The sequence below is a fragment of the Stegostoma tigrinum genome, chromosome 28 (genome assembly GCF_030684315.1).
Source record: "Stegostoma tigrinum isolate sSteTig4 chromosome 28, sSteTig4.hap1, whole genome shotgun sequence".
Taxonomy (NCBI): Eukaryota; Metazoa; Chordata; class Chondrichthyes; order Orectolobiformes; family Stegostomatidae; genus Stegostoma; species Stegostoma tigrinum.
In genome coordinates this window covers 38,492,629-38,518,310 of record NC_081381.1, presented here as the reverse complement: position 1 = coordinate 38,518,310, position 25,682 = coordinate 38,492,629, and the positions used below count along the sequence as shown (strand labels likewise).

Here is a 25,682-nt window from a genome sequence, read left to right as displayed (position 1 = left end):
GCGAGAAACTTAGAAGATATACTTTTATATATCTCACTAGCAATGAAATAAGTAGTGGGGATATCATAATTTGCGTAATTATGGTGAATAAAGAGACACTTCAAACCAACACAATTGCACCTCCCAGTCGCAAACCATTTCCACTCCCCCTCCCATTCTTTAGATGACATGTCCATCATGGGCCTCCTGCAGTGCCACAATGATGCCACCCAAAGTTTGCAGGAACAGCAACTCATATTCCGCTTGGGAACCCTGCAGCCCAATGGTATCAACGTGGACTTCACCAGCTTCAAAATCTCACCTTCCCTCACCGCATCCCAAAACCAGCCCAGTTCGTCCCCTCCCCCCACTGCACCACACAACCAGCCCAGCTCTTCCCCTCCACCCACTGCATCCCAAAACCAGTCCAACCTGTCTCTGCTTCCCTAACCTGTTCTTCCTCTCACCCATCCTTTCCTCCCACCCCAAGCCGCACCTCCATCTCCTACCTACTAACCCCATCCCACCTCCTTGACCTGTCCGTCTTCCCTGGACTGACCTATCCCCTCCCTACCTCCCCACCTATACTCTCCTCTCCACCTATCTTCTTTTCTCTCCATCTTCGGTCCGCCTCCCCCTCTCTCCCTATTTATTCCAGAACCTTCATCCCATCCCCCTCTCTGATGAAGGGTCTAGGCCCGAAACGTCAGCTTTTGTGCTCCTGAGATGCTGCTGGGCCTGCTGTGTTCATCCAGCCTCATGTTTTATTATCTTACAGGGCACTTTGCATCTCTTTGATCGGTATGGAATACCCAGAACTAACTGGTTAATGTAAAGTTGGTACTTTCATGAATTTTCTTTTTCAGGATGCACATTCACTTATTGGATTTTAGCTTCAATGTTCAGAACCATGTCCATCTGTCTATTAAAACATTTGGACACAACATCGTGGGAAAATAACATAAATTTATGATATGTAAATTAAACAACTGCAATGAATATTAGAGAACAAAATAGATTTAAAAAACTGAAATGAATTTTAACCAGTTTCAAATTTATCTGCTTCTGTGGTATAACTAAATAATATACATATCCAACGACTGTAAATTAGAGGATACTCATTGTTTTTATTCAATCGTTACTTAACTTCAATAGATCATTACATTCAGGACACATTAAAACAAAAATCAATGTGGGCCTCAGCTGTTGGCAACATGCTTTTTATCGTGATGTTGACATATGAATGCTTACTGCTTGGATTTTTAATCTGGAAATATTGTGTTGTAAGGTTCTGAAGTGCTTAATGTTCACGCTGCATTGACAATGTCCATTTTATTGCTGCCAAACAGTCCATGGATGGAAACACAAAAAAGCTACTGTACTTCTCGAAAGGGATAGCAATTGGGTCTGATCGCCTGATCTTCTTACTAATCGAAGAACAGTGCTGCTTCTGTAGATGTTCTACTGTAATATATCCTCTACACTAAACACTAGATTCGCCAATGACAAATCGAAGATAAAGGAGGATTTATGGCTTTACTGTACCTCAATCAAACTGAATCCAGAACCACGTACTTGTAAAGGTGGCAAATATCGTAACGTACCAGAAATGATCATCGGAAAATATCACACATTATTTTAACAAACTGCATGATAGTGACAAATACAGAAGCAGTCAAGTTGCTTTTCTACCATTCTTCAATTAACTTATTTAAGAACAAACAAAGAACAAAGAAAATCACTGTACAGGAACAGGCCCTTTGGCCCTCCAAGCCTGCACCGACATGCTGCCCATCACAACTAAAACTCCTAATCTTCTAGGGACAGTATCCCTCAATTCCCATCCTATTCATGTATTTGTCAAGACACCGTTTAAAAGTCACTATAGTATCTGCTTCCACTACATCCTCTGGCAACGAGTTCCAGGCACCCACCACACTCTGTGTAAAAAAACCCACCTCATACATCGCCTTTTAACCTTGCCCCTCGAAGCTTAAACCCATGGCACCTGGTAACTAACTCTTCCATCCTAGGAAGAAGCTTCTGACTGTTCACACTGTCCATGCCCTTCATAATCTTGTAGACCTCTATCAGGTCACTCCTCAATCTCCATTGTTCCAGTGAGAACAACCTGAATTTCTCCAACCTCTCCTCATAGCTAATGTCCTCCATACTAGGCAATATCCTGGTAAATCTTTTCTGTATCATCTCCAAAGCCACCACATCCTTCTGGTAGTGTGGCGACCAGAATTGAGCAAAACATTCCAAATGCAGCCTAAAGATTCTATAAAGCTGCAACATTACCTGCCAATTTTTAAACTCAATGCCCTGGCCACTGAAGGCAAGCATGCCATATGCTGCTGGCTACATTTATTTTTACCTGCGTTGCCACTTTCAGTGACCTGTGTAACTGTGTACCAGATCCCTCTGCCTATCAGTGCTCTTAAGAGTTCTACCATTTACTGTATATTTTCCATCTGGATTAGACCTTCCAAAATGATTACTTCATGTTTTTCCAGACTAAACTCTTCTGCCATTTCTCTGCCCAAGTCACCAACTGTTCTATATCCAGCTGTATCCGCAATTTCACCAATCTTTCTGTCATCGGCAAGCTTACTAATCAGACCAGTTACATTCTCATTTTTTATATAAATCATATATAAATCATCATTTATACATATTACAAACAGCAAAGGTTCAAATGCTGATCCCTGAGGAATGCCAATAGTCACAGCCCTCCATTTAGAAATGTACCCTTCCACTGCTATGACCGAGCCAGTTTTAAATCCATTTTGCAAGCTCACCTCTGACCTCGTGCGACTTTACCTTCTGTATCAGCTTGCCATGAGGGACCCTGTCAAAGAACTTACTGAAGTCCATGTTGACAGCATTCAATGCCCTACCCTCATTGATCATCCGTTGAACATCTTTGTCACTTCCTCAAAACACTCAACAAGTTAGTGAGACACGACCTCCCCTTCACAAAACCATGTAGCCTCTCGCTAATATTCCTACTGATTTTCAGGTGGGAGTAAATCTTATCCCAAAGAATCCTCTCTAATAATTTCCCTACCACTGATGTAAGGTTCACTGGCCTGTAATTAGCTGGATTATCCTTGCCACCCTTCTTAAACAAAGGAAAGACACTGGCTATTCTCCATTCCTCTGGCACCTCCCCGGTAGCCAGTCAGGATACAAAGATTTTCCTCAAGGCCCCAGCAATTTCCTCCCTTTCATCTTTCAATATTCTGAGGTATATCCTATCAGGCCCTGGGGACATGTCTACCTGAATGTTTTTCAAGACCGCCGATACCTCCTCTCGTTTAACCTCCACATCACCCAAACTATCTACACACCCTTCCTCAGGCTCATCATCCATCAAGTCCTTCCCTATGGTAAATACTGACACATAGTATTCATGCAATACCTTGTCTAAATCCTCTGGCTCCACACATAAATTCCCTTCCCTGTCTTTGAGTGGGCCAACCCTCTCCCTGATTATCCTCTTGCTCTTTATATACATATAAAAAGCCTTGGGATTTTCCTTAATCCTGTTGGCCAATGACTTTTCACAACCCTTTTTAGCCCTCCTGACTCCTTGCTTAAGTTTCTTTTGACTTTCCTTGTCTTCCATCTTTGCTTCTTGTGTTCCCAACCTCATAGCCTAAATAAATGCTTCCTTTTTCTTTCTGATTAGGCTCACAATATCTCTTGATATCCAAGGTTCCCTAAACTTGCCACTCTTATCCTTCATCTTTAAAGGAACATGCCGGTCCTGAGGTCCCAGCAACTTAAACTTGAAAGCCTCCCAAATACCATATGTTTATTTGCCCTCAAACATCTGCCTCCAATCTATATTCTTCAGTTCCTGCCTAATATTGTTGTAATTAGCTTTCCACCAATTAGCACCTTCACCTGACAACTATACCTATCTTTATCCATCAGTACTTTAAAGCTTACTGAATTGTGATCACTGTTCTTGAGCTGCTCTCCTATGGAGATATTGACCACCTGGCCAGGCTCATTCCCCAATACTCGGTCCAGTGCAGCCCCTTTCCTAGTTGGACTATCTACATACTGTTTCAATAAGCCCTCCTGGATGCTCCTTACAAACTCTGCCCCATCCGAGCCCCAAGCATTAAGTGAGTCCCAGTCAATATATGGGAAGTTAAAATCACCGACAACAACAACCCTGTTGCTTTTACATATTGCATATTGCCAAAATCCGCCTACATATTTGCTCTTCTATGCTCTTCTATCTCCAGCTGGCTAATGGAAGGCCTATAGTAAACCACAAACATTGTAATTACACCCTTCCTGTTCCTGAGCTCTACCTATATTGCTTCGCAGTATGAGTCATTTGAAGTTTCCTGTGATATCCTCCTTAACAAGTAGTGCAACTCCCCCACCCCTTTTATATCCCCCTCTATCCCACCTGAAGCATCTGTACCTTGGAATGTTAAGCTGCCAATCCTCTTCTTCCCTTAATCAAGTCTCTGCACTAGTAACAACATCATAGCTTTAAGTGCTAATCCAGTTTACTTCAGGGTTTGAGACTAGCCCTTGATCCTATACCTTAGCCCTTCAGTTTGGCTTCTAGTTTGAATGAAACAAGCAACAATAAAGCGCTGAGGAAGGGTCATTGGACCCGAAACATTAACTCTGATTTCTCTCCACAGATGTTGCCAGATCTGCTGAGCTTTTCCAGCAATTTTTTTTTGTTTCTGATTTCCAGTATCCAAAGTCCTTCTAGTTTTTAACAATAAATGGCTGATTTCTACATATCTGCAGTTCAAGAATTCAGACAAAGTAAGTTACACATATGCCTACATAAGCGCTTTTGAAAAATAGTGAAACTTGTATCTTGAAATTTCATAATGAAATTTACCACCTAAATATTTTCAAACAATATTTGAACCAGGAGTTAAAATATGTTGTATTTTTCAAGGGTTCCTCCTGTGATTTAAAGTCATAAGACATAGAAGTAGCAACAGGCTATTCAGTCTATTGAGTCAGCACCGTTATTCAATTAGATCCTGACTGATCTGATAGTTCTCAACTCCGCTTTTCCACCTTTTGCCCATAACATGATTCCCTTACTGATCAAAAATCTGTCTACCTCAGCCTTATACATATTTAATAACTCACCTTCAACAGCCCTCTGTAGTAAACAATTCCATAAATTTATTGTCCTCTCAGAGAAGAAATTCCTCTGCATCTGTTTCTTAAATGGGCAGCCCTTTTCTTCTGAGATTATGACCTCTGATCCTAGGCTCTCCCATAAGGGAAAACAACCATTCTACATCCACCCTGCCAATGTCCCCTAAGAATCTTATATGTCTCAATATGGTCAGCTCTCATACTTCCAAACTCCAGCAAATACAAGCACAAACTACTCAATCTCTGCTCATAAGACAGTACGGTCTATAGTCAGACCAGTCTATTGAGCCTTCTTTGGGCTGTCTCTAATGCTAGTATATCTTTCCTTAGATAAGGGCCCCAAAACTGCTTCTAGAATTTTAATTGTGGTCTGAACTGTACCTCATACAGTTTTATCGAGACTTGCTCATTCTTATTCTGCATTACCTTTGAAATAAAGGTCAACATTCCATTTGCCTTCCCCATTACCTGCTGAATTTCCACTTTCACGGTTATATTAAAGGGCTTCAAACTCTATCTGTGCTGTAGCTTTCTGCAGTCTTTCTCCACTTAAATAATATCCCACTCCTCTAGTATTCCTGCCAAAGGGCATAATCTCACATTTTGCCAACAATATATTCCATCTGCTATGTTTTTGGCCACTTGCTTAACCTAGCTATATCTCTGTGCAGATTCTAAGTTATTCTAACCACTTGCTCACCTCCCTATTTTGGTGTCATTTGAAAATTTGGTTATAATACATTCACTTTCATCATCCAATGACCACCCATCCCAAATCTCTGTTTTCTATTAAAAACCAATCTTCTATCCATTGTATAATCTATCAAAAACATGAGCTCTCGTTTATTAAATAGCTTAACATGTGGTACCTTTATCTGTTCTGCTTTTTGCCTTCTCAAAGAATTCTAATAAATTTGTCAGGCATCAATTCCCCTTCATGAACCCATGCTGACTTTGCTTGATCGTATTATGTATTTACTAATGCTCTAATACTAACTCCTTTCTTATAGAACTCTAACATTTTCCTAATAACAGACCTTGAAGGAAACTGGCTATAGTTACCTGCTTTCTGCCTTCTTCCTTTTCTCAAATAAAAGTATTAAGATGCATCCACTGGTACTTCTGAAGTCACTTTGTTTAATACCTTAGGATGTGTCACATTGGGTCCAGGGGACATAATCGGTCTTTAGAACTATTAGCTTTTTTTAAAAATTCACTTGTGAAACGTGGGCGTCAATGGCTGGTCAGTATTTAATGGCTGGTCCTAGTTGCCCTTGAGAAGGTGCTGATGAGCTGCCTTTTTGAACTGCTACAGTCCAAATGCTGTACATTAACCCACTATGCTCTTAGAAAGGGAATTCCAGGATTTGATCCAGTGACAGTGAAGGAACAGAGATATATTTCCAAGTCAGGATGGTGACTGATTGGTGAGCTGAAATGACCGACCTCCAACAAGCATGGTCATCTTCCTATGTGCCAGGTGTGCCTCCAACTAATGGGACAGCTTGCCCTCTACTACCCATTGATTCCAGTTTTGCTAGGGCTCCTTTATGCCACACTTGTTTGAATGTGGTCTTGATGTCGAGGGCTGTCACACTCACTTACCTTCTGGAATTCAGCTCTTTTCTCCATGTTTGAACCGAGGCTGTAATGAGGTCAGGAGCTTAATGGTCTTGTAGAACCTAAACTAGGCGTCACTGAGCATGGTATTACTGAACTACTGCTGCTGGATAGCACTGATAATGACATCTTCTACCACTTTACTGATGGTTGAGGGTAGATTAAGGAATGCCATAACTGGCTGGGCTGAATTTATCCTGCTTTTTGTGTACTGGACATATCTAGGCAATTTTCCATACTGTTGATGTCAGTGTTTTAATGTACTGGAAGTACTTGACTAGGGGCATGGCAAGTTCTAGCACACAAGTTATTAGTGGTATTAGTGAAATGTTGTCAGAGCGCATAGATTTTGCAGTATCCAGTGCTTCGAACTGTTTCTTGAAATCAAGTATAGTGAACCTAATTAGCTGGAGGCTGATATCTGACATGATGGCGACCATCGCTGGAGGCCCAAACACAAACTGAAAACCTTACTTTTACTTCAAAGGCTATAAATATTCATCAATCCCACTCACTAATTGGTTTCTTTCCCTGCACTCACAACATGTCATGATTTATGATGACAATCCATTAGTGATTTTACTGCAGATAAGCCTCTCAATCTATGCCCTTTATCCTCTCCCACACATATCTCACTCTGGAAAGTTTACTTATTGCAGTAAAGCTTAGTTAAAGCACTGTGTACCTCCTTATACAAAATTCCCACTTTGAACTAAATTTCCAACTGTTATGACATGGAGGCAGACAGCCAAATCAAATTAGCCTTCCTACCTCGGTATTTACAACATAATAAAGTTAAAACCTTCAAAGACCCTCAAAATTGATCCCAATGATTCCTAACCAGGCTTTTTGAATGACCAATACCATATCTGAATACTCAAATCTAGACACTAGGTTTGTAGCTTAAACAAAAGACTTAAATATTTATTAATAATGCAGTAACTTCAGCAGAACACAATTAAACATAGAAATCTCATTAATGTCTAACAATTTACATGCAATAACATTTTGTTTTTGGTCCAACTGACACAAAAGTCAGAGACAAACAAACACATGGTTAAAGGGTTTAACAAAAAAACAGATCTGGCTGGATTACGTTGGCGGTTTTCAGGATGTGTTGCATGAAGTTTTTTGTAGTTGATTTTCTGAAGATGTCAATCACGGCCACATTTTCAGTTCATCTGAGAAAGTTGCAGCAATGCTTATACCTTATTTGCTATTCTCTAATTTCCAATGCCAGTTAATAACCTACTGCAGGTTATGTACGGAGATTTCAAATCTTCATGCTGGAGCATCAGTAACCAAACTCCTTGTCTCAAAAACACAGTCCAAAAAAAGTTTACATTTCAGGTCGGGACCCTTCTAAAGCTGATGTTTCGGGTGTGGAACTTTCCCAAAACATCAGCTTTCCTGCTCCTCTGATGCTGCCTGGCCTACTGTGTTCCTCCAGCTCCACACCTTGTTATCTCAAACTCCAGCATTGGCCATTCCCACTATCTTCAAAAAGTATTTAAACTCTCTCACCCCTCCCTCTGCTTGACCTGTGATGTTCTCTCCCAGACTTGACAGCACTAATTCCCTGCTACTGACACCACTAATGGCTAACCATCTGCTTTATGGTTAGACATACTGCTCTCCCTGGTGTCAAAGTGTCTTTGGAGCATTTTAATCAAGAACCAATCTGTAATTAATTTTCAGTCCTAGGCCCAAGTAAACAACAACTTGTTTGTCCAACCCAGGTCTGACCCATCTCCTGCACTTCCATCCTTACTCCTTTAAGATCAAGCATGATCTTATTGAATGGCGGAGCAGGCTCTAAGGGCCAGACGGCCTACTGCTGCTCCTAGTTCTTATGTTCTCTTCCCTCCCACACAGCACATGGTTCCCCTGCAACACTTCACCTGCACTTCCCAGAATCTAGTCTACTGCATTGGCTGCTCACAATGTGGTCTCCTCTACACTGGGGAAACGAAGTGTAGACTTGGCAACCGCTTCGCAGAACATCTATGTTCTGCTTGCAAAAAAGACCCTGAACTACCTGTTGCCTGCCAATTCAACACACCACGCTGCTCCCCGGCCAACATCTCTGTCTCTGGCTTGCTGCAGTGTTCGAGTGAAGCCCAACGCAAGCTGGAGGAACAACACCTCATTTTCCGCTTGGGGACCCTACAGCCCTCTGGACTCAATAAGTGAGTTCAATAATTTTAGGGCCTAAACTCTTCCATGATCCAGCCCCCTTCCCCACATACCAGGCCTTATTACCATATAGCCTGCCATTACACACATTGTTAGTCACTGACAGTCCCTATTAACAACTATTCACCCTCCCAGCCTGATCGTTAGCAACTCCTTTGTCTGTCCAACTGTCTTTCTCTCTCTTTGGGCTCTAACCTAAGATTTAGTCCCTACCCAAACCATCTTCCTATTTTCTGCATATAAATTGATGTTTTCCCAGCTAGCATCAGTTCTGAGGAATGTTCACTGGATCTGAAACGTTAACTCTGTTTTCTATTTCACAGATGCTACCAGACCTGCTGAGCTTTTCCAGCAACTTTGTGTTCCTGATTTACAGCATCCACAATTCTTTTAGTTTGTATTTAGTTTGTTTGTCCCTTTTTTTTCAAACACAAACTGCTGCTCACAGCTGAAAGGTCATTTTCAGCTCACAGTTCACAGTTCCAAACCAAAATTGAATAAAGAATTAAAAAAATGAAAAAACAGCGAGGATCCCAACGCAACACTTTACTCACTCAGCATTCATCTCATTCTGCTGAAGGACAGTGCAATCAGCATGCCCTTACTTAAGGGCCATTTCTTGATTATCAAGAGATATATCTTCATTCCTACTGTCTAAATTTTTTAGGTATTGCTTTTAAGTAGTAACAATACCTTCTGCATAAGAGGTATTTGAAATTACGTGCAAAAATATACTTAATATTTATTAATTCTCTATTAAATATACACACATAACACCCATAAGGGAAGCATCAACTTCCTATATACTGAAGTATTTGAAGTTGTACAAGATAACAGGCATTGCTTAATTAAAGTCTTTTTCTCAAAAGACACAAAAGTACTTTTACATATGAAAAGACATCACCCAAAAGACATCTTCTGTAGACCGATGAGTTGACAATTTATACATTTCTCTGCACGTGCAAAAAAGCTGAAACATTTTATCCAAGATAATAAAATGTGAGGCTGGATGAACACAGCAGGCCAAGCAGCATCTCAGGAGCACAAAAGCTGACGTTTCGGGCCTAGACCCTTCATCAGAGAGGGGGATGGGGGGAGGGAACTGGAATAAATAGGGAGAGAGGGGGAGGCGGACCGAAGATGGAGAGTAAAGAAGATAGGTGGAGAAGGTGTGGGTGGGGAGGTAGGGAGGGGATAGGTCAGTCCAGGGAAGACGGACAGGTCAAGGAGGTGGGATGAGGTTAGTAGGTAGCTGGGGGTGCGGCTTGGGGTGGGAGGAAGGGATGGGTGAGAGGAAGAACCGGTTAGGGAGGCACAGACAGGTTGGACTGGTTTTGGGATGTAGTGGGTGGGGGGGAAGAGCTGGGCTGGTTGTGTGGTGCAGTGGGGGGAGGGGATGAACTGGGCTGGTTTAGGGATGCAGTGGGGGAGGGGGAGATTTTGAAACTGGTGAAGTCCACATTGATACCATATGGCTGCAGGGTTCCCAGGCGGAATATGAGTTGCTGTTCCTGCAACCTTCGGGTGGCATCATTGTGGCAGTGCAGGAGGCCCATGATGGACATGTCATCAAGAGAATGGGAGGGGGAGTGGAAATGGTTTGCGACTGGGAGGTGCAGTTGTTTGTTGCGAACTGAGCGGAGGTGTTCTGCAAAGCGGTCCCCAAGCCTCCGCTTGGTTTCCCCAATGTAGAGAAAGCCGCACCGGGTACAGTGGATGCAGTATACCACATTGGCAGATGTGCAGGTGAACCTCTGCTTAATGTGGAATGTCATCTTGGGGCCTGGGATGGGGGTGAGGGAGGAGGTGTGGGGACAAGTGTAGCATTTCCTGCGGTTGCAGGGGAAGGTGCCGGGTGTGGTGGGGTTGGAGGGCAGTGTGGAGCGAACAAGGGAGTCACGGAGAGAGTGGTCTCTCCGGAAAGCAGACAGGGGTGGGGATGGAAAAATGTCTTGGGTGGTGGGGTCGGATTGTAAATGGCGGAAGTGTCGGAGGATAATGCGTTGTATCCGGAGGTTGGTAGGGTGGTGTGTGAGAACGAGGGGGATCCTCTTGGGGCGGTTGTGGCGGGGGCGGGGTGTGAGGGATGTGTCGCGGGAAATGCGGGAGACGCGGTCAAGGGCGTTCTCAATCACCGTGGGGGGGAAGTTGCGGTCCTTAAAGAACTTGGACATCTGGGATGTGCGGGAGTGGAATGTCTTATCGTGGGAGCAGATGCGGCGGAGGCGGAGGAATTGGGAATAGGGGATGGAATTTTTGCAGGAGGGTGGGTGGGAGGAGGTGTATTCTAGGTAGCTGTGGGAGTCGGTGGGCTTGAAATGGACATCAGTTACAAGCTGGTTGCCTGAGATGGAGACTGAGAGGTCCAGGAAGGTGAGGGATGTGCTGGAGATGGCCCAGGTGAACTGAAGGTTGGGGTGGAAGGTGTTGGTGAAGTGGATGAACTGTTCGAGCTCCTCTGGGGAGCAAGAGGCGGCGGTGGATGCAGTATACCACATTGGCAGATGTGCAGGTGAACCTCTGCTTAATGTGGAATGTCATCTTGGGGCCTGGGATGGGGGTGAGGGAGGAGGTGTGGGGACAAGTGTAGCATTTCCTGCGGTTGCAGGGGAAGGTGCCGGGTGTGGTGGGGTTGGAGGGCAGTGTGGAGCGAACAAGGGAGTCACGGAGAGAGTGGTCTCTCCGGAAACATTTTATCCAGGCAGCTGTAAGGTTATTTACAGCATCTGGATCGCAATTTCAAACTTAAATTTAAAATTGTAAGTGTTCATTATTGTAGGAACCAACAAGACTTTTTTTTAAGTATACTAACTTATAAGTTAAATATTCTACACTCTTGTGAGGAGTTCATTACCACAGTGACTTGAAGTTTTCATGGCTCTCAGTTTGAGGAGGACTTTTTTTCGACAGGTCTAAAACTCTGTCTGTTTCCCTTACAGACTCTCCTCATTCCTATCTTTGCAACCTCCCGATTCTGTACACCATTCTTGTAGCGTCCTTCTCCTCCGATATTTCACGTGTAGCCCCTTCATTCACTCAGCCCACCCTTCACACCTGTTGAAACTTCCATCTACCATTCATATCTTTTGCAGCCTCCTACTATCGTTCATACCTCTTCCACCCCCCACTCCCACTCATCCTCCTGCAACTTCTTTCTCTACATTCATACCTGTTGCTGCCTTCTTCTTCCTCCCCAACAATTTTTGCAGCTTTTATCACCCCCTCTCACAACTCTTATAGTCTCCTTCTGCCACCCAATCATCTTGCACCTTCCTCCAACTCTCTCTTGTGACCACCGTATTTTACCCCATCACCTCCTGTGAAAGTTTCCACCTCACAACCCTGCCATTCACTGGATAATAGCCTTCTTTGAACTCAACAGACAGAACTCCTGAAACCACAAAAGGCCCTACCTACCTTAGGAAAAGGCTCCATATCCCAGTTAATTGTAGTTCTTGGTGCTTACACACAGCTCCCATCCCCTACACTGCTGAAAGCTCACCCTCACCCTTCAGATATTTGCTCCTGGCACAGTGCTCAACTTTCCTAGATTGGTCAAAGGCAATTCCCAGAATCCTATCCCTCCATGCTGCCGGCTCCTGGCAAAAGGTCCTTCCCCAGCAACACCCTCAATGCCAACACTGACTTTCATACCTGCTTGCTGCTCCTCCAATCACAGGCTGTTTCTGTCCCATTTTTGTTTCTAATTGGCCCACTGGTGACTGTTTTCTTCCCTTTTGTGCCCAGGGTGACTTTTTACATGCAGGTACATTCTTGCAGGCAGTTTGGAAACTTTTTAGGGGAGGATCTGTCTGCCAGGAATTCGAGATTTTCATTTTAAGCAACGGTTTGAAATAACTGACTTAGCACATGTGTAACTAATTGAATTGGACATTAGCCTCATAAGGAGATATAGAATCTCATGTGCACAAAAAAATTGGAATCCTTCAACTGATAATGCAGCAGTAGCTCAATAAAGTGCAGATTTAATTGTCAGTGGAAATTGTTAGGAAATTCCTCTTCAAAACAAAGAAAATAATAAATACATGGAAGGAAATATGCAGAGCAATAATGAGGCATATTATTATCTATTAGGATTTATAATCATTGGGCTCTTGACTCTGGATAAATTTTCAGTTGTCTTCTACTACAGACATCTGTGTGTATGCCTAAACTAGAATAACACCTCATTTACAAAGTTAACACCTGTTAATCACAATATATTACAACAGCTGTTCTCAAACAGCACAGATTGTTGTTATCAATAAACTCATTGATTAATCTATGCTCTGAAAAGCTTTAAAAATTGATCAGTTCATCTTGGTTGTGATTGGTAATATATAATGATAAATCAATCTCTACCTTCAAGATAAAGTTCGCCTCTGACAACAGTGATTTGAATTTAAACAGAGGATGTAATTTTCTGTTTTCAGTGGGGCTCCTGTTGGGCATCGAAGGTACGGATATCACCAACGACACAGCTGTTGCTCAGTTAGCGTTGACGCTCTGGCCTTTTCTTTATATCATCACAAATATTTCCTACTGCAATCACAAAATTATCTCAGAACACTTAGTGAAAAGTCATAGCCAGTGGGCAAAATTCAACATGATCAAACTTCTTGTTGAGAATTAAATTATTTCTATCACAGTTTTAAGGCTCTTGATATCGGTGAAGAGGAATTTGAAACAATTTTGGCCAGGTTTCCAAAAAAAAGAGCTCTATATTTTTGAGAAGAGATTCTATTCGGGTCTCCTTCAGAAATACAGAGGCCAAATTTCATTCTGAAAGTTCTTTCACAGCATAAAAATGTCAGAGGAAGGGAAGCCATGCTCCCTTTTCACTGCACCGACTGTTGTGTTTTGAAACATAATCTCACTGAGATTCTGACAGCCACTTGAGAGTATTGTCAAAGGTTAGGTACATAAGATAAGGGTGGGGGTTGTTGTGGTGCAGTGAGTGTCTATCTCTGAACCAGGAGGGCCAAGTTTAAGTCTCACCTGTTACAGACTTATGTAATAACCTGATAAGTGAAGTAGAAAGCATCGAAATAAGTGTGATGGGAGGGTGCCACATGGGTAGGGGGCCAGCTAATTAGGATGTAAGCTGGGGTGGGGACTAGGTGGTCAGCTGGGTAGCATGCCAGCTGGGGAAATGGTAGGGTGCCAGTTAGAGTGCCAGCGTTTAAGCATCAGATAAGTGTTTAGTTAAGGTTGGAGAGGGCTGGGGAAATCAGGTTCAGCAGGTGGGGTGGATGGGTTTCAAATCAGAGGGATATGAGTATAGTAAAGTTTGGGATCAAGATTATTAGTCATGATGTTGACTAGAATGAATTATCTTTACTCCACGCCTAATACAGTGGCAAAGGTTAGTTAGGTCATTTGCACGGATGGCTAGTTTGAAGTGTAGAGTGATGCTAGCGGCATTGGTTCAATTCTCGCACTGGCTAAGGTTACCATGAAGAAATTTCCTTCACAACCTCTTCCCTTGCCTGAGCTGTGGTGACCCGCAGGTTAATCTACAAGCGGGCCTTTTGCTCTAATGAGAGAGCATGTATTTTTAAATACAGTTGCATAGATGATTTGGGATTCCTGAGGCATAAAATAATTTTAGAAATTGATCATGCCTCAAATGTGCAGATGAGTTGTCCTTTACCATTTCATAATTCCTGACTCAAATTTGTGTATATAATTCAATTGCAACATTTTTAACTTCAGTTAAAAACATTCATGCAATGAATTTTTAATTCATTTTTGTTTTGAAAGTTCTTGCACCTATAGTTTTACAGTTTTTATGACTATTAGTCTGCATTAAGTTTGGTTGTTATGAGGAACTATCATCAGTAAAATTATGACAATTGTCTGATTTAAACGTTATAGTAAAATAGGGCGGCCCAGTCCACAGTCTGTCTAGATACTTCTCAAAAAAAATTACACACACAAGAGTATGCAAACACTCACTAAGCAATCGCATTTTAAAACAACAATCAATATTATGTTGGTCCAAAAGATCAAGTATAGCAGTATTGGTGCAAGCCTCTCAAAAATAATGGATAAGAAAGAATGCACAGCTGGAGTTTTGAACATTTAGAATTTTTTGATCATTGTGTTCTTGATATCTACGGCCCCCTAAATGAGCAAATATTTGCTCTACTGGAAGGGGTGTATAGATTACTAGGAAACTAAATGAAGTAGGAAGGACAGAATAATAGTTTTTTGAAGATCTTGAAATCTCAAAGGTGGAGGGTTTGAATCTCACAGAAATGTTGTCAACTGAAAGAGGCAAGAGGAATGAAATTTAAACCAGTTAATTAAAAGTACTTTAAAACACATTACTTCAAATGGTGAATCTCTAAAAACTGAATAAAAGTGAGGGACAAAAAAAAACCTTCATTGCAACTCATGCTCACACTACAACAATTATCAGCAATCTGAAATGCTCAGTGTTTTGTACCCCCAACCCTCCTCAGAACATTACTCCAAACGTTTCATATGGATTAATTATAAAAAACTAATATCTATTTTAAATGTTCTTTTCAGTAATATCCTATATCCATCAGTATTCCTTAATTTAATTTCCATCATCTACTGATCACATTGTCTGTACATTTTTAATGATGTACAGCTTGAGATCCCTTTGAAGTCGAGTGATATACTGAGCAATTCTCACAATCACTCTCATTTAAGTGTGCTATTGCTCCCTTCCTCTGCCCTGAATGATTTTTGTTTCTGTTGGGTTCTTAAATTCAGCATAAAAATTGCCAAATAATCTATCCCTTAATGTCACTAAAATGTACTGTCTGGTCCTTACCTCACTGTTGTTTTTCGGACTTTGTGGTATGCAAACTGGCTGCCTCTTTTTTCTAAAGTGACATTACCAGAGAGAAAAGAAAAGTCCATTGGCTATAATGTCATTTGTGGGATTCTGAGGTCATTGCAGTTGCTACTTAAGTCACTCTTTCATTCCTCAGCTAGTGTGATTATACACTTCACCATTTTGTTAAAAGTGTAATTGTTTTGTTATTTTCTTTGGATTTTGAAATTGATAATGTTATTTTTACTCTCAGGTCAATGTTGTATTTTATTAATTCTCTCATTCACCTGCTGTACATTTTTCTCCACCAAAGTGCAGTACTTGATGTTCATCAGGAACAAACAATTTTAAATGTTCCTAATTGTAAAGCCAATTTAAATCCTCAAATAACAAAGTATGGAGCTGGATGATCACAGCAGGCCAAGCAGCATCTTAGGAGCACAAAAGCTGACGTTTCGGGCCTAGACCCTTCGTCCCGAAACGTCAGCTTTTGTGCTCCTAAGATGCTGCTTGGCCTGCTGTGATCATCCAGCTCCACACTTTGTTATCTCGGATTCTCCAGCATCCGCAGTTCCCATTATCTCTTAAATCCTCAATTACTTTTTCCTCTGTCCAAAGAACAATACAGCACAGGATCAGGTCCTTTTGTCCTCCAAGCCTGTGTTGCCACGTTTTGCCTTTCTCTTACAGGATTGGTATCCCTTTATTCCCTTCTTATTCATGTATTTGACAAGATGCTTCTTGAATACTAATGTGTCTGCTCCATCATCTCCTCTGACAATGCATTACAGGCACTCAGCATCCTTTGTGTGAAAACCTTGCCTCGCACATCTCTTTTAGGCTTCCCCTACCCTGCCCCTCGCACCTTAAATCAGTGTCCCCAAGTAACTAACCACTCCATCCTGGGAAAATGCCTCATACTTTCCACTCTATCCATGCCATTCACAATCTTAAAAGCTTCTATAGGTCACACCTCAACCTCCTGCATTCTCGTGAAAACAAAATCAGGCTATCCAACCTCTTACCATAGCTAAAATCCCCCACACCAGACAACATCCTGGTAAACCTTTTTCTGTGCCTTCTCCAAAATATCTACATCCTTCTTGTAGTGTGTTGACCAGAACTGTATGCAATATTCCAAGTTTAAAGTTCAATAAAGCTATAGCATAACTTGTCTATCCTTATCCTCATTCCCCTTCCAATGAAGACAAGCATGCAATAAGCTTTTTTACTACCTTATCTAGCTGCACTGCCGCGTTCAGTGATCTGTAGATTTGCACACCCAGATCCCTCTGCATATAAATACTCCGAAGGGTTCTGCCATTCCTGTATAATTTCCACTTGTACTTGACCTTCCAAAATGCATCACCTCACATTTGTCCATATTAAACCGCAGCTGCCATTTTTCTACCCACTCCTCCAAGTGATCAACATCATGCTGTGTATTTTGATAATCCTCCTCACTATCTGCAACTCTACCAATCTTTGTATGATTTGCAAATGTACTAATTAGACCAGCTATGTTTTCCACCAAATCATTTATGTAGATCACAAACAGCAGAGGTCTCAGCACTGATCCCTGTGGGCTGCACTTGTTATAGCCCTCCATTCTGAAAAGCATCCTTCCACTGCTACCCTCCATCTCCTATGACTATGCCAATTCTGTATCCACCTTGCCAGCCAAAACTGATACCATGTGACTTCACCTTTTGCACCAGTTTGCCATGAGAGACCTTATCAAGGGCTTTACTGAAGTCCATGTAGACAACATCAACCACTTTTCCCTCAGCAATCATCTTCATCACCTCCACAAAAAACTTAACCAAGTTAGTTAGTCACAACCTCCCCCACACAAAACCATTGTCTCTGTCACTAATAAGTCCATTTGCCTCAAAATGTGTTTAGATCTTGTCCTTGAGATTCTTTTCCAATAATTTTCTTAACACCGACATGAGGCACACAGGTCTGTAATTTCCAAGATTATCCCTGCTACCCTTCTTAAACAATAGGCCAATGTTGGCTATTCTCCAGATCTTTGGGACCTCACTTGCAGCCAAAGAGGATACAAAGATTTCTGTCAATGCTATAGCAATTTGTTCTCTTGCCTCACTCAATATTCTGAAATAGATCCCATCAGGATCCACACACATATCTATCTTAAAAATTTTAAAATGCACAACACCTTCTCCTTTTTAATAGTGACTTGGTTTAGAAACTCAACTCTCCCTTCCCCGACATCATTCTCAACCAATTCCTTCTCTTTGTTGAATACTGACACAAAGTATTCATTTAGGGCCTCACCTACCTCTTCTGGCTCCACACATAGATTCCTTTCTTTGTGCTCGAGTCAGCCAACTCGCTCCCTGCCTACCCATTTAGTTTTTATATATGTATAAAAACCCTTGGGGGATTCTCCTTAATTCTGCTTGCTAATGACTTTTCATGACCCCTTTCAGCCCATCAATTCCTGGTTTAAGTTCTTTCTTACTTTTGTTTTATACTTCAAGGTCTTCATAGTTCCCATCCTCCTAGACCTTACCTATGCTTCCTTTTAATATGTCCCAGGTCATTACATCTCTGGTTATCCAAGGTTCAAGTAACTTGCCATACCTATCCTTCATTTTCCTAACCTCTGCTTTTCTTCCTTTTTCAGTGAGGCAACAATCCCATTATAAGACAGACTATTTATTTCATTTAACTGCTGTGAATTTTCCTGATGCCCCTCATTCATTGGGATCAAGGATTCGTTTGGCAAGGTCAAAAGGATGTTTTTATTAAAATTACAAATCATAGGGGAATTTTCACTGCATGCACACCTTATCTTTGGTCCCTGTGACAGTCATCTCATCCTTGCAATTAGTCAATGAACTCTGAATGGAATCTTCCAGGGACCTGAAAGACATAGGCTATGGCAATATTTGTGGCAGACTGCACGAAAAGTTCGATGAAGCCTATCTCGATATCAGGAGCAGGTAGCTGCACCTTTTATATATCTGCCAAACGGTGACGCAAGAGGGATTATATCTTGTGAAATGCCTTACTAATGCCAAAATTCATTTAATTCAATCAATATTCACATTCCTGTCTTACCAAATGCTAGACATCAAAAATTTGCAAGATATAAATCAAATAATTTGGTGATTTCAGCTTGCTGCTTACTGCAAAGATCCTTCATGTTGCTCAGCACTAAACAGTATTATGGAGCTTCATCCATGGGTACCAGTTGCATGGACTATTTGCCCAAGGATACTGGCATCTGACATTTGCCAATCCCTTGTAACCATCATGCCACCACTCCAATCTGCTGGCAGGACATTTGGGACACAGAGACATGCACCATAGGGCACACCAGCAGTTAGCTACGATAGCATGCTGCAAGGTCGCATTACACACAGGGACAGGCATCCAGCTCACAGGCTGGACCAGAGAGGAGGAGAAGAACAAACAGTTCCCATTCCTGGACATCATGACAGAGTACAAGACAAATGGGGTACTCCCAACAAAAGTACACAGAAAAGACACAAACATGGACCAGCTACTGAACATCAACAGTAACCATCCCAACACACACAAACAAAGCTACATGCGAACACTATTTAAACGGGTAACAACACCCTGTAGCAACACAGAACTACGCCAAGAGGATGAGGAAAAGTACCTCTTCCAGGTTTTCAAGGATAACGGATATTCAAAAAACTGGGTCAGAAGATGCCTACACAAACAATATCAGGAAGATTCTACACACCCCGACACACTCATCACACTACCCTACCTCAGAAACACATCAGAACTAGCCACAAGATTCCTACAACCACTGGGCATCCGAGTGGCACACAAGCCTACATCAACCCTACGACAACTGCTCACACAAACTAAAGACCCACACCCCGCCATAGATAGGCCCAATGTCACCTATAAGATCCCCTACAGAGATGGTGAGAAACACTACATCAGGCAAACAGGAAGGAAACTAACAAGGGTACATGACCACCAACTAGCTACAGAAAGACACGACCAATCATCTTAATCCATATGGGTAAGGAGGACCACCAATTTGACTGGGACAATACCAAAATCCTGGGACAAGCTAAGCAGAGACAGGCATGGGAATTCCTAGAAGCCTGGTACTCCACGAAGAAAGTCATAAATAAACACATAGAACTCAACTCCATATACACTCCACTACGAAGAAAAACCAGAAGTGAGGCAAACCAGCTCAACGTACTCCTGAATTTAAAATCAGGCGGGAAAACACACCGCGCGCTTCATCTGCACTGATGATGTTACCCAGCAGGGTAATGAAAGGTCTGCAAAACAACAAACAAGCTTGGCAAGCCAACCAACCTCAACAGGTTAGACCAGGTCACATCTCAGTTCTGCTCATTTGCTCTCTTAGCATGTGGTTGCCTAACATCTATCTGCATGCTTGTAGCATCTGTGCCACATCTTGTCATGCCATACTATATCTGTTAGATGAGTTGGTGCTTAGCCAGAGCCAAAGGTTATCAGTATTGCCATATTAATGTGCTCTTTTGCACAGGCACACAAAAAGCTGTTTCAATATATGTTAGAAGGGGCCTGTCCAGTAGAGGAGAGGCATTTTGCCATACATCAGAGACTGCATCAATCTACAATCTACAGCATGTGTCATCGGTCTGCATGGCAAAATCTGCTGCACATTTATTCAACCAAATGGCCATGTCAGAAATTGGGTGGAGCCACTTTCTGCCAGGTGGTCCTGGTACTGTCAGTCACGGACACAACTACACAGAGTCCAGGGACGTCGTCATGGTCAGTCATCTGCTTGGGCCACGTAGAGTCAAGGATATGTCCAACTAAAGGCTGGAGAGCGGGTTATGGTCAGCCCTGTAGGGTTATCACACTTAGTCAGTGGAATCACATTCATCACTGAGTAACTGCAATCACAGCAGTCGATGGTCTGATCATTGTTCATCAGTCAGTCAGAGATCTAAACTAATTACATTCCAGGGGATCAGACTATTGTGCACTGAGGGGCTGCGTGGAAGGACTGTCAGGGCAGCAGAAGGAATACTGATGGGAAGAGTGGAACATCTGGTTACAGGGTGAAAGCAGAGACATGTGTCAGCGTGGTAACAAGAATGTTAACAGGAAACTCAAGGTATATGGTGGATAGGTGGAACAGCATTGGACAACATGGTAGGCGAAGCAAGGGACAGTTACTGACATTGACTATAGCATTATCTCCACAGGCATAGCATAGAGGACCTGGATGAACATCATTAAGGTGGAATGTCAGAGTTCAAGAACAGGGAGAACAGTTGGTGACAAAGTTCAACTTCGTGGGTACATTCATGGGTGACAGATAGCAGTGGACAGTAAGGGTAGTGCAAAGTAAAAAGGGGTCATGGCGACTTTGGAGGCACCCAGTGACCAGCAAGAACTTGGTGCTGATGGTGTCTGCTGTGAACTGCGATCCCCACCATCACATGCTGTTCTCCAGATGTGGTGAAAACCTGGAAAATCGCTGGTAGCACATCCAGGGTGGGTGGAGTCAGTGTCAGTGTGATGAATGAAAGCACAGGATCCAAGTCTGCTAGATGGTATACTGAAGATGCAGATACATGAAATTTTATTTACAAACTATGGTTATATTTCATTCGCAATCACTTCTTCACTGATTTGCAATGCATGCAGAATGAACATGCTTAAGATTTAAATGTTGATCAAAGATGAATTTAACCACTCAGTTGGTGCTTGCAAATCTAACAGAGGCATGTCGATGATGCAGAAGCTTGTGGCAATGATTTATCAAGAGGCAAATGCTGGCTAAAATAATCTCTCACTACTTTTGAAACTTGTGTATCCAAGGATGCTGTGGAAGATTGGAACATCACTTCATCATACATCATGTAAGCTAATATGCATGACAATTGACTCTCTAGAATGCAATGCAAACTTGAATGATGGTTCTGCATCTGTAATGGAAAGTGGGTCAGACCACAGCAGGCACTCCCTTTTGACGTAATGTGTCAATCATTTAGCTGGCATAAGACCTTCAACAAGTTGGTGCATCTACTGTAACTAGGGCCTTGGTCCCACACATGACAGTGTTTTGAAATTGCACTTCTGCTGCTTGGACTTGTCTAGAGATTTCCTCAGTATAGTTTAGATAGCATGAGCTTCATCATCTTAGAATACTGTGTTCTACATAACTGGAGCAAGCAAACAGATGATTCAGATGCAAACTGAGGAACTGGCGGAGCAGCAGCAGTCTTCTGAAATGGAGGACAAAGACATTGGGGAGGAAGAGGAGGGTCTCCTTGTACAGAGGGAGCTAAAGTATGTCAGGCACTGTAAGTCAAATGGGACCTGACTGACAACCAGTTGTATGAGAACTGGGTGCAGCAGACAATTATGGACTGTTGACTCATTGTTGGCCATGGCGCCAGCATTTAATTTGCATTGTGAGGCAAAGTGCAGCCTATATTCGGACTGTAGGAGAATACTGTCACCTTGCAGTTGTTTTCACTTTCATTAGCTATAAATCGAAGCTCATGTTTAGAACTGTCTAATTGCTTTCCTGTACAGGATGTTCTGCTACTGGTAATGACAGGCTGTGGGTGTCCAGTGCACATTGAGAACTCAGTAGCAGCAACACAGAGAGGGTGTTTAGTTGGGATGTAGCTAAGGACAGGTAAATTGCGTGGTCTGGTGGTTAAATAGCAATCAGGGTGAGAGAAAGGGGTTATATAGAGCCATAGAGTCAGAAAACATGAAAACAGACCCTTCAGTCAAACTAGTCTGCGCCACACATAATCCTAAACTAAATTGGTCCCACCTGCTTGCTCCGGGCCCATAGCCGTCATAACCTTTCCTGTTCAGGTATCTATCCAGATGTCTTTGAAATGTTGGAATTGTACCAGCGTCCACCACTTACTCAGGAGGTTTATTCCACATGCAAACCACCCTACCTGTAAAAAAAAATTGCCTCTTATGACTCAAATCTCTCTCCTCTCACTTTAAAAATGCACCCCCCCAGTCTTAGAATATCCCATCTTAGGGAAAAGACAAATACCATTAACCCTATCTATACCTCTCATTATTTTATAAACTTCAAGTCAGCTCTCAACCTCCTATGCTCCAGTAAGAAAAAGTCCCAGCCTGTCCAGCCTTTCGTTATAACTCAAACCTTCCGTGCATAGCAACATCCTCAAATGTCTTCTGAATCCTCTCCAGCTTGATAATATCCTTCCTGTAACTAGACAACCAGAACTGGACACCGTATTCCAGAAGAGATCTCACCAATATCCTGTATAACCTCAACATGACTTCCCGACTCCTACACTATAAGGGCTGTGTAATGAAGGCAAGCATGCCAAACGCCTTTTTAACCACCCCGTATGTGACGCAAACTTCAAAGAATTAGGTACCTGAACCCCTGGGTCCCTCTGTTCTACAACACTACCCAAGGCCCTACCATTAATTGTATAAGCCCTACCATTGTTTGTTATATCAAAATGCAATACCTTGCATTCATTCAGATTGAACTCCATCTGCCAATTTTCAGCCCATTGACCCATTTGATCAAGATCCCTCTGTAATCTCAGAAAACCTTCTTCACTTTCTACTATGCCACCAATGTTGGTATCCTCCACAAATTTACTAACCATGCCTTCTACACTCTATTCTAAGTCACTTATATAAATGACAAACAAAAGAGGACCTAGAACTGATCTCTGTGGAACAACACTGTCACAAGCATCCAGTCTGAAAAGTAACAATCCACCATTACTTTCTGTCTCTAGTTGTTAAGCCAATTATGAATCGAATTAGCAAGGTCACCCTGAATCGCATGTGACATAACTTTACTAATTAGTTTACCATGTAGAACTTTGTCAAAGGCTTTACTAAAATCCAAACAAAGATTACTGCTCTGCCATCAATCTTTTTGGTAACTTCTTCAAAGAACTCAAACAAGTTTCTAAGATACAATTTTCTTTGAACAAAACCATGCTGATTAGCCCTAATCAATTTTTGCATCTCTAAATGTCCATAAATATTATCTTTTATAATTACTTTCAATAATTTGCCCACAACAGACGGCAGGCTCACAGATCTATAGTTTCTTAGCTTCTCTTACAACCTTTCTTAAACAAAGGTACAACATTAGCCACTGTCCAGTCATCAGTACCTCACTTGCAGTTACAGATAAGACAAATATTTCTGCAAGTGGTCATGCAATTTCCTCCTTTACTTCCTACAATGTTCTGGAATACATTAGATCAGGTCCCAGAAATTTATCCACTTTCATATTCTCGAAGACCTCCCGAACTCGTTCTTCTGTAATGTCAACAGTGATGTTTCCAAAACATCAAAGTTCATTTCTCTGCATTCTTCAGATGCTGTTTGTTTTACCACAGTTAAAACTGATGTGAAATATTCATTTAGTTTCTATCCCATCTCCTGGCATTCAACACGAAGATGATCTCCTTGATCTTTAAGAGGCTCTACTCTCTCTCTCTAGTTATCCTCTCGTTCTCTAATCCTTACCCTTATCTGTCAATGCTATCTTATTTCCTCTCTTTGCCTTCCTGATTTCTCTCAAGAATGTCCTATACTCTATATTGATTAAGAGATTCAATTGAACCAAGTTGTCCTTATCTAAAATAAGATTCTCTTTTATTCTTGACTAGAGCCTCAAAATCATTATTCATCCATTGCTCCTTAATCTTACCAACCTTCTCTTGACTCGAACAGGAACAAAATACCTCTGAATTCACGTCATCACACTCTTGAATGCCTCCCACTGGCCAGATATCCTTTTACCTGCAAACAATCTACTCCAATCAACTTTTGAAAGTACTTGTCTCATGTCATTAAAATTTGGCTTACTCCAATTTAAAACTTTAACTTTTATGGAAGTTTTATCCTTTTCTATAACCATTTTGAAACTAATAGAATTATATATTTAAAGTTGTATCAGTCATGTGGGTATGTGGCTTTGTGACTGCTATGCCATGAGGTTGCCAGTGAGAGGCAATGTTGATTGCACAGCAGCCTTTTAAAGATGGTGAGACTGCAAGGAATTCCAATCTTTCTGTATAGATCCACTGAGTGGTGAGCTATTCTGTGCACGGTGCCTGATAAGATGGGGATAGCGGGATGCCATTGGAGTAGGGTAGGTAGTTAATCTGGTGAGTTTGTTGAGATATTGTGAGAAAGGACATGAGGTCCCAGAGCAAAGAAAACCCTCCAAACAAAATGCAATGCAACTGGCACATAGCCAAAATGGTATAAAATTTAGCTTTGTATTTTACAACCAAAATATCAGAGCATGAAATAATAGGCATTGCGTTGTCCTTACCATAACAATCTTTGCCGCATTAAATGTCTTTTTTGTAGCAATTTGATGCTAGCAAGGGGCAAGACAGTCTGGAAGCCAACAGGACATAGGAGCACCATACTTCAGCAAGAAAAAAGGAACACTGCATGACACAGTTGGTCAGGCAGTGGGAGACAGCAAATTTGACTTGATCCGTAAGCATCTCTCAGAAGCTCAGTTAAGATTTCCTGTGAAAGTCTCGATATCTGCAATCTCTATTTTCAGAGAAGCAAAAGGAGGCTTGCAATACTTCCCATCTTAAAGGGCTAATTTAAATCATGTGATTTGTTTCTTACTTTTCTGTGAATAATCTAAGCATGTGTCATCTTTAGAACTTTGTAAAATTTGTACAAAATACCTCTTGAGGGAGTGAATGCTTTCATTGATTTAATTTGGGGTGATGTATGAATAAATCTCGATCTTTTCTTCTGATTTAAACTTGCCAGAAAGCTTATTTTATGTTTAAAGTCACAACATTTAAATGGCTTTAGCACATTTCTTCAAAAAATGCACCTTATTGTGGTTAGCAAGGCGTAGAGCTGGATGAACACA

General features: G+C 41.8%; 1 protein-coding gene across 9 annotated transcripts in view; it reads right to left on the bottom strand.

Moving 5' to 3' along the window:
• disp3 (dispatched RND transporter family member 3) overlaps positions 1 to 25,682 on the bottom strand; it is a 443,035-nt gene that overhangs the window by 294,229 nt on the left and 123,124 nt on the right. The window contains exon 1 of one of the 9 annotated variants that reach the window (XM_059638083.1): positions 13,318 to 13,335. The exons of the other annotated variants lie outside the window; for them this stretch is intronic. The gene's annotated coding sequence lies outside the window, so the exon portion shown is untranslated. Of the gene's footprint in view, positions 1 to 13,317; positions 13,336 to 25,682 lie in introns of those variants that run through there. 9 annotated transcript variants of the gene reach the window in all.